Below are 7,866 nucleotides of genomic sequence, written 5' to 3'. Positions count from 1 at the left end.
ACAGGAACTCGGGTGCCCCATATTTGACCACGTCCCCTGGATGGGGAGGCCTGGTGGCACGCAGAGGAAGGATAGCCGGCTACCAAGAAGAGACTTGATACCCTATGAGCATATACAGAGGGAAGAGGTCCCCCTCAGTCACAGTCATAGGGGAGGGGAGTAGGGGGAAAATGGGAGGGAGGGAGGAATGGGAGGATACAAGGGATGGGATAACAATTAAGACGTAATATGAATAAATTAATAACCTATATAAAAATATAAAGATTATACTATGGGATTTGGAGTTTCATAACACTATCAAGATAATAGAGGTGGGTTACTGTTGAAAATGATAATGACTGCCAGAGGTTCAGGAAACGGAGGGAATAGGTGGGATGTGTATATGAGCATAGTAAGAGCAATACTGTGATGTTGTTTTTGCTCTGCATTTTGTCTATGAATGTAGTTTTCACCACCCAAGATGTGAACTGTATAGAACTTAACACGCACGCACACACACACACACACACACACACACAGAGGGGGGGAGAGGGGGGGGGAGAGAGAGAGAGAACTATGTGTAGAATAGCGAAGTCTAAATAAACATGTATTGATCTCTTAACTTTTCTCTTTTTAGATTGTACAGAGGCTAGAAGCTTCCAGATTAAGCTTTGGTTAGTAGAAAGAGGCAGTACGTCCCAGACAACATGTGAAACAGGCAAATAAAAGTTTCTTTTACATATATGTATGTAATGTTTAACATAAAAAATTCCTTCTACGAGTCTTCCTTTGGATAGTATAATAATAAAAAACATAAAAGTGTGTCAATATATGAAAATGTGTAATCTTACTATAAAAAGTGTCACTGAATTAAAAAAAAAAGATGTCATATGAAAAAGAATGACGTCTTCTTGGGAAAACTGAGAAATATCTAGAGAGGATCTCACTCTATTCTTAAAACTAAACATAGTTATAAAGTTATTTCAGTATAAGAATATTCATTTAAAATTATCAAGAAGACTAAAAAAGAGCAAAGGTTCTTGAAATAATTGGTATCAAAGCGGATATTGTCGTGAGTACTTAACTTCAGAAACTTTCTGTCCTATTCTACCCCCTGTCAATGACTGTGAACCTTTTCCCGCTGTGTCTTTTTTGATTGTTAAGCATCTCTTCTTCATAGTCTGATATAGACCAACAACGAGCCATTGCCTCTTCCCTCTTATTACAGAGATGGGGCCTGGGAGACATGTGTATATATCCCAAATGTTACATATTAGGATTGATTACACCAACACACCTATTAGGCTTTAAAAAGCATAATGGTTTAAGCCTGCTCAACTAAAATGCTCTAGCCTGTGCAGTTCAAGCCTCTCTGAGGGGATTAAGCAGAAACCATTTTAATTTATCCATTCTGCAGCATGGTGTCAAGAGTGCTGCAAAGATGGAAACAAAGCAACGGCTGAGTGAGCAAGTTTTAACCCACAGCAGAAGCAGGCTCACTCAGAACAAGGAATGCCATCCTTCGTGCTCTTGATACACTGAGAAACTCTGAGCCTCTTTTTGTCAATTGTTTAGTGATTCTTGCTAAACTCACCATTTCAGAGAGCTTGCATCCCTCCCCCTTATTTTTTCTACAATGTGGTCTCTTTTAGACAACATATCTTCCAGGGGAGATCTGACCCACGACACTGTAGTTGATTTCTGTTATATTTCCAACGATCACACAGTTGGTAGGGTATTGCATCTACTTTTTTATAAATGGATTTTGCACATGGAAAAATTAATTAAAATATACTGTAAAAAGTATTTTACAATTGGGTCTAAACCAGGCCTTAAACTATTTATCTTCAGGGATATCCTACTGCATAGCCATTATTTTGTTTAAGGATCCTACAAAGGCCAAGCAGAGTGTGAGAAAGTTGAATGGAGCTATAAAGCTGTACAGGGAGGCACCTGATCTCATGCCTACCATGTGTAGTCTTAATCTTAAGAGCTCCTACTTAGTTGGAATACAGAAAAAAACTGCAAAAATCAAGCAAATTACACATGAAATGTCAATTCCTGACATACTTGAAGAAATTTTTGAATAAATAGAAAATATTGTTTGTGATGTGTAGGTTTCTATGGAGATGCTAGATAGTTGATAATCTCAACACTATTGTAGCAGAATTTTTGCTGTCAAGATTGAAACTTTACTTCAACACTCACTTTTTAAAAAAAATTATGACTACTTTTGAACATAAAACTAGAATTCCCTACTACCATTCATGTCTTTTCTCACAAAAACCACCTTATACTTTCCCTCTGTGGGCGAGAACATTAAGTCTTATAGCCACAGTGCTGTGTTGTTGTTGTTGTTTTGTTGTTGTTGTTTTATTTGTTTGTTTTGGGGTTTGGGGGGGGCTGCAATAGTTTGAACCTTTGAGACCTAGAGTATCTATCGTAAGTGGCTTTTCTTATGTGGAAGGCTAGAACTGTGATGATGCCCTCTTTGAGATACACAGGTGCTCCTATGGTAATCGTGTCACAGGGCACCTAAGAGCCAGCTACAGCCCAGCTTGCCACCAACTCAGCTTAGAACTCAGCTCTGCTCATTGATTCAGAGCCTTTCTGCAGCTGCTCTCAGACTTACTTTCAGAACAACACTGAATAGTTGTGAGAGAGATCACATGACCGGTAATAGTTAGTATCCCTCCATTTAAGGAGAACACGGTTTCCTATTGTATAGAGATGTAGTGTTGTAAACATGGAGCCATCATAGCTGGGTCAAATTAAATCTGGAACTGGAACTGGAACTGTGGTGATGCAGGTGGTCAATTAACAGCTCCAGGTAGTCACTGTCTATCTTCAACCTTTCCTTTCTGTTTTCTGCTTCATCAGTCTCTGCCTTTCAGTTCTCTGCCTACCAGTGAAATCCTAAAACCATTTGTTTATCTAGGACAATGTGTTTCGAGGCAAATGCTTCCAGGATTGTAGTGTGGCTATGCTCACATGGGAATCCTTAAAAAATTGGTAATGAGTCTTCTACCAAAGGCCATCTGGAATCTTTTTCTTAAGGTGCATTGTGGAGAATCCAGATTCCCTCAGCTTCCACTTCTTGAACACAATAAGGTATATTTATCTGTGGGAGCTATGATGTGATGTCCAATTATGAAAAAAAAAATCAGGTCACTGTTAGAAAAAAGGGAATTGGAGTATTAAAGATAATAATACTACAAGTTTGTGTGTAGAGTGTCAAATATTCATACAAATGCTCTCATCAGAGCTTCTAGAAGGTGGGTACACTGTGGACCAGTGTTTGCTGAGTTTGCAGAAGAGTATCTCTTCATTTCTACACCCCTAGTGGATGCTTTGGTATGTTCCCAAATAGAATTCAGAGAAAAATCCCAAGCCTAGCATGATCTCCATCAAGAATATTGTGAGGATACTCAATATGCCAATAGTGCAATTTCAGAGCAGGACCACAGACTTTCAGAGCATTCCAATTAATGGATATTTTCACTTTTATATTTTATCATTCACAATGAATGTCCAAATATAACATATATTAGAATAATCATGTGTTCCCAACCATTTCATATTTGCCATTTACTATGTTTGTACTTTTCAAGCAGAGTTATGTGGAGAGTGGGGACTGACTCTGACATGAACTCTGGTGGCCCATATTTGACCACCTCCCCTTGGCGGGGAGGCCTGATGGCACTCAGAGAAAGAATAAGCAGGCTACCAAGATGAGACCTGATAGCCTACGACAATATAGAGGGGGAGCAGGGCCCCCTCAGTCATAGACCTAGGGTAGGGGAATAGGGTGAAAGCAGGAAGGAGGGAGAAACAGGAACATAAAAGTGATGGGATAATAATTGAGTTATAATCTGAATAAATTAGTAAAAGAAAAAGAAAAGCATAGCTATTTCCTTTCCAGTCATAGGAACCACATGTTTATAAATATATAAATATGGTATTATCTTCACCGTAAAAGAAAACAAAAACAAAAACAAAAGCAAGCAAAAAAAAAAAAACCAAAAAAATGTGCTTAATGTTGTCAAATGATTATAAACAAAACAAGTGATCAATAAACAATCCTTCTTTATATCTGTTTTTTCTTGTAGCAATTATTCTGATAGTATATTAATATCATAAATAAAAATAACAGAGATTAGTAATAAAATTTCTTTTTTTAATTATTTATTTTTTTATTATGTTTCTTTTTTAACATATACATTTAAATTATTACACATGAATAAAGTAAACTGCATACATCAGAAAGAACCATTAGACAATCAGAAGTTATACAAATGTTACATCTATAGTGATTTGGCTATTTGTATTTGGGAAACTTGAGAAAGCATCTCCTTATCTTGTTGGGTATAAATTTCTGAATGAAAGTGAATATCTATCACATCTCATCTCTATTCATTTAAAACATCTATCTTGATCTAAAAACACTTTAACTCTAACCAACTAAGCTTAATTGTAAGACTAAACTATCTGGTCTTCAACCCAGTCAGAGACTTGAGAAGGAATAAAACTTAAATATCTGAATGAACCAGAAGTGCAGGTTAGCAGCTTCCTAAATGTAAAAATGACTGAGACAGTTTACTGCCTGAACACTCACCCAACACGCTCTATAACATTGGAGTATCAACTTCGACCTTTAAGCCCAATATCTCTGATAGACATTTTAGAGACAGGAACTATTGAAGACTTGCTTACCCTGTCTTGACAGAGTTCCACCACTGATTCTGCCTTCATCTAAGCTTGCTCATTTTTAGGCAGAATTCAGTCTGCGGTGGTAATGAGGACATTTTGCTCAATGGCTGATTTGCCATATTTGAAGCCAATTCCATAATGAAGTTCTTTGATGTTGATAAGGAGGTTCTTTGAGGTAGGCTGGCTATTGCCAGGAGTTAACATGTCTTGTTATCAAAGAATCTTTAGAATAATAAAAACATCTATACATGTCATATTCTGTAGGTCTCTGAGCTTTTGAAGACCATATTTAACTATTTTACCTTATGTATCTGTAGAATCATATCTATCTGTTAGACCTAAGATATATATTCTCATGATAAAATTAAACTAGTTTTTGACATGACCATGATTTGCATCAATATACAAAATTCAATACCAATGAATTAAAAATAATCTTATTTGTGAGTAGGCCTTGAGTTGAGGGGTAGATTCAACAATCCAATCTTTGATTGATCCTCCCTTCATGTTTCTATATCCCCCTTTCTTTCTTTTCAGCTCCTATCTCCTTACCTATGAAAGAAAGATAAAGGAAAAGAGACACCCCTGAGTGCAACTTATTTTTCTCTATATATAAGACCAATAATAACTTATAACCAACTCCCGATGAAAATAAGCATCTGTAACTAAAAGAGCAAACATAAACCTACCCAACTTCCATTAAAGGAAATGGGATGTCATTCTCTTAATGTTTCTTTAGGCTGATTTAGGGTGAGCAATACCTTTGAAGTGGCCAAAAAAAAAAAAAATGTGGAAAAGGGTTAAGAAAGCCAGCAAAGCATTTGTAGTGCAGTTTCTAAATGTTGAGTAATTCCAGGCTTAATAGGAGTCCTGTGTAGGACAGTCTGCAATGCTGGACCAATTGGAGTCAGATGCTTCCTACAATGCTGTCCTGGAAGCTGTCCAAATCTGATAGGTGACAACAAACGATGCACCTGGGGCTGGAACCTGGAGGATGCAGCATGTCAGTGTTCAGCATGCTGAGAGCAATGAAAGTAGTTCCTTAAATTAAAGTATATTAGAAAAATGTCCAGTGCCCTATGATGATATCCAACCCTCCTCCCCCTCAATGGTCATGATCTTCAGAACAAGACCAAGTGTTAGTGGTACTAGCCTTGTCTTAGTTTTCTTCTTTGCAATGAAATATTGATTGCAATAAGAATAATTATTTGTATGTGTGTTTTGAGTGATGCATACTCAATAGCTGTGTTTATTGATACCAGAAATATATATCATATTCCTCGGCTCTAGAGTTACACATGGTTTAGAACTGAACTTGGGTTCTCTTCAAGAACAGCATGTGTTTTTCTATTATTATGTACATTTAATTTAATATATTAAAACACAATATGCTGTTTCCTCTCTTCCCTTTCCTCCCATTCTTCTCTCTCCTCTCATGTCCCTTCCCTCTAACCATTCCATATTCCCTCCATCTATTTCTCAAATTGATGGGCTCCTTTTCTTGTTACACACACACATGCACACACACACACACACGTGGAGAGAGAGAGAGAGAGAGAGAGAGAGAGAGAGAGAGAGAGAGAGAGAGAGAGAGAGAGAGAGAGAGAGAGAAATATAAATATAATCTGATGTGCCCATTTTCCTTTCTATGTATATATGATTCCAAAGTTGATCACTTGTTATTGAATGACTGACCAGTTAGAGGGTTCTTCCCTTGGAGTGACTAATTCACACTGTAGCAGCAGTCAATAGTTGCCTATAGTTCTTGGTGAACGGTTGGGACTATGTGAGATTTTCCTCTTCCACATTTGTATGTCTATTGACATTGGAAATGTTCAAAAACTTGGGTGGCAGCCATGTCTAGGACCAAAATCTCCTTTTGCTTCTCACAGCTTTCTGTCTCTTCTCTTCTCTCATATTTTCTAAACCTTGAATGCAGGAGATGTGTTGAAGATGTATTCATTGAGTTTTGGTTCCCATGACATATTGACCTCTGCATTGTGTCCAGTTGCGATTTTCTGTAATGGTCTCCATTTTCTGTAAAGTGAAGCCTCTTCGAAGTGGCACAAGGGCTATGCTTGTCTGTAGGTATAAGGCATGAGAAATCTCTATCCAAAGGCCAGAGTTGTCTAAGTGACTCTCAGAACAACATAGACTTGTAGCCTCTGGCTACTTTGCAGTGGTGGAAAGTAAGTCCCTATTATTGAAGACACTGCGTTTTTATCAAAAAGAATTCAGATGATTCAAGTTATATCTAACCTGAATGCTTCCTACCTTTATTATTGTGTTCAAAATCCTAACCAGGTATGATGCCCATGAACCACAACACTGATTAGCAGTGTAAGATACCTATAAAGGTCCAAAGTGGCACTCATATGTTGCCTTTAAGCAGCAGCTGCCTAATTGTACTTAAAGCCCACTCAACAGGAGGGGAACTATGTTGGGCAGTAGAAGCCTAGCCATCTACCTGTGGCAAGTGTGGTCATGGATCTCAGAAGAGAAAAGCTACTACTACTTTATTAGAAGATCGATATGTGCTCTTAGTGGCTGAACCATCTCTCCAGCCCCACACTTCCTGCCTTTTTATAGGTTCTTTTTTAAAATCAGATTTAAAAAGGTCTCTGAAAATGTAACTTTAAATAAGCAATATATGTAAATCTTTGATTTTCTTCTTTTATTGAGATAAGCATTACTGCAAAGTTTATTAGAAAGCCAAAGGGTGACGAAACACAAGCCGTTTCTCATCTACTTAGGACAAAATTAAAATTTCGATGGGGCAATTTTACAATTATGTAAGAAAAAAAATCCACTAAGGTTGCATTTCACAAGGGTGGATTTTATAGATTCATTCCATAGCTTGAGCCATGGTTTTTCTCTCACCTACGATAACTTCACCTATCAAATGTGTTTGCATTTGTGAACAAAGCACAGATCTTGTTGGTTTTCTGGTTGTGCATTGACTCCTGCACACATTCAGACAGCATGTGGATGAGTTTGGATGTGTCTGATGAAAATCTTCTATAAACCATCCGATGACTGTTGTCACAAAGACTCTTGAGCGACTGATGAAGTAAATAACAGTTACTGAATGCATTAGCTATTTTGTTGTTGTTGCTGCAGTAAAACAGCATGAACCACATGACTGATAAAGAAAGAGTTTATTGTGAGTTTGGTTCC

The sequence above is a fragment of the Acomys russatus genome, chromosome 20 (assembly GCF_903995435.1).
Source record: "Acomys russatus chromosome 20, mAcoRus1.1, whole genome shotgun sequence".
NCBI classification, from domain to species: domain Eukaryota; kingdom Metazoa; phylum Chordata; class Mammalia; order Rodentia; family Muridae; genus Acomys; species Acomys russatus.
Note: the sequence above shows the minus strand (reverse complement) of the source record.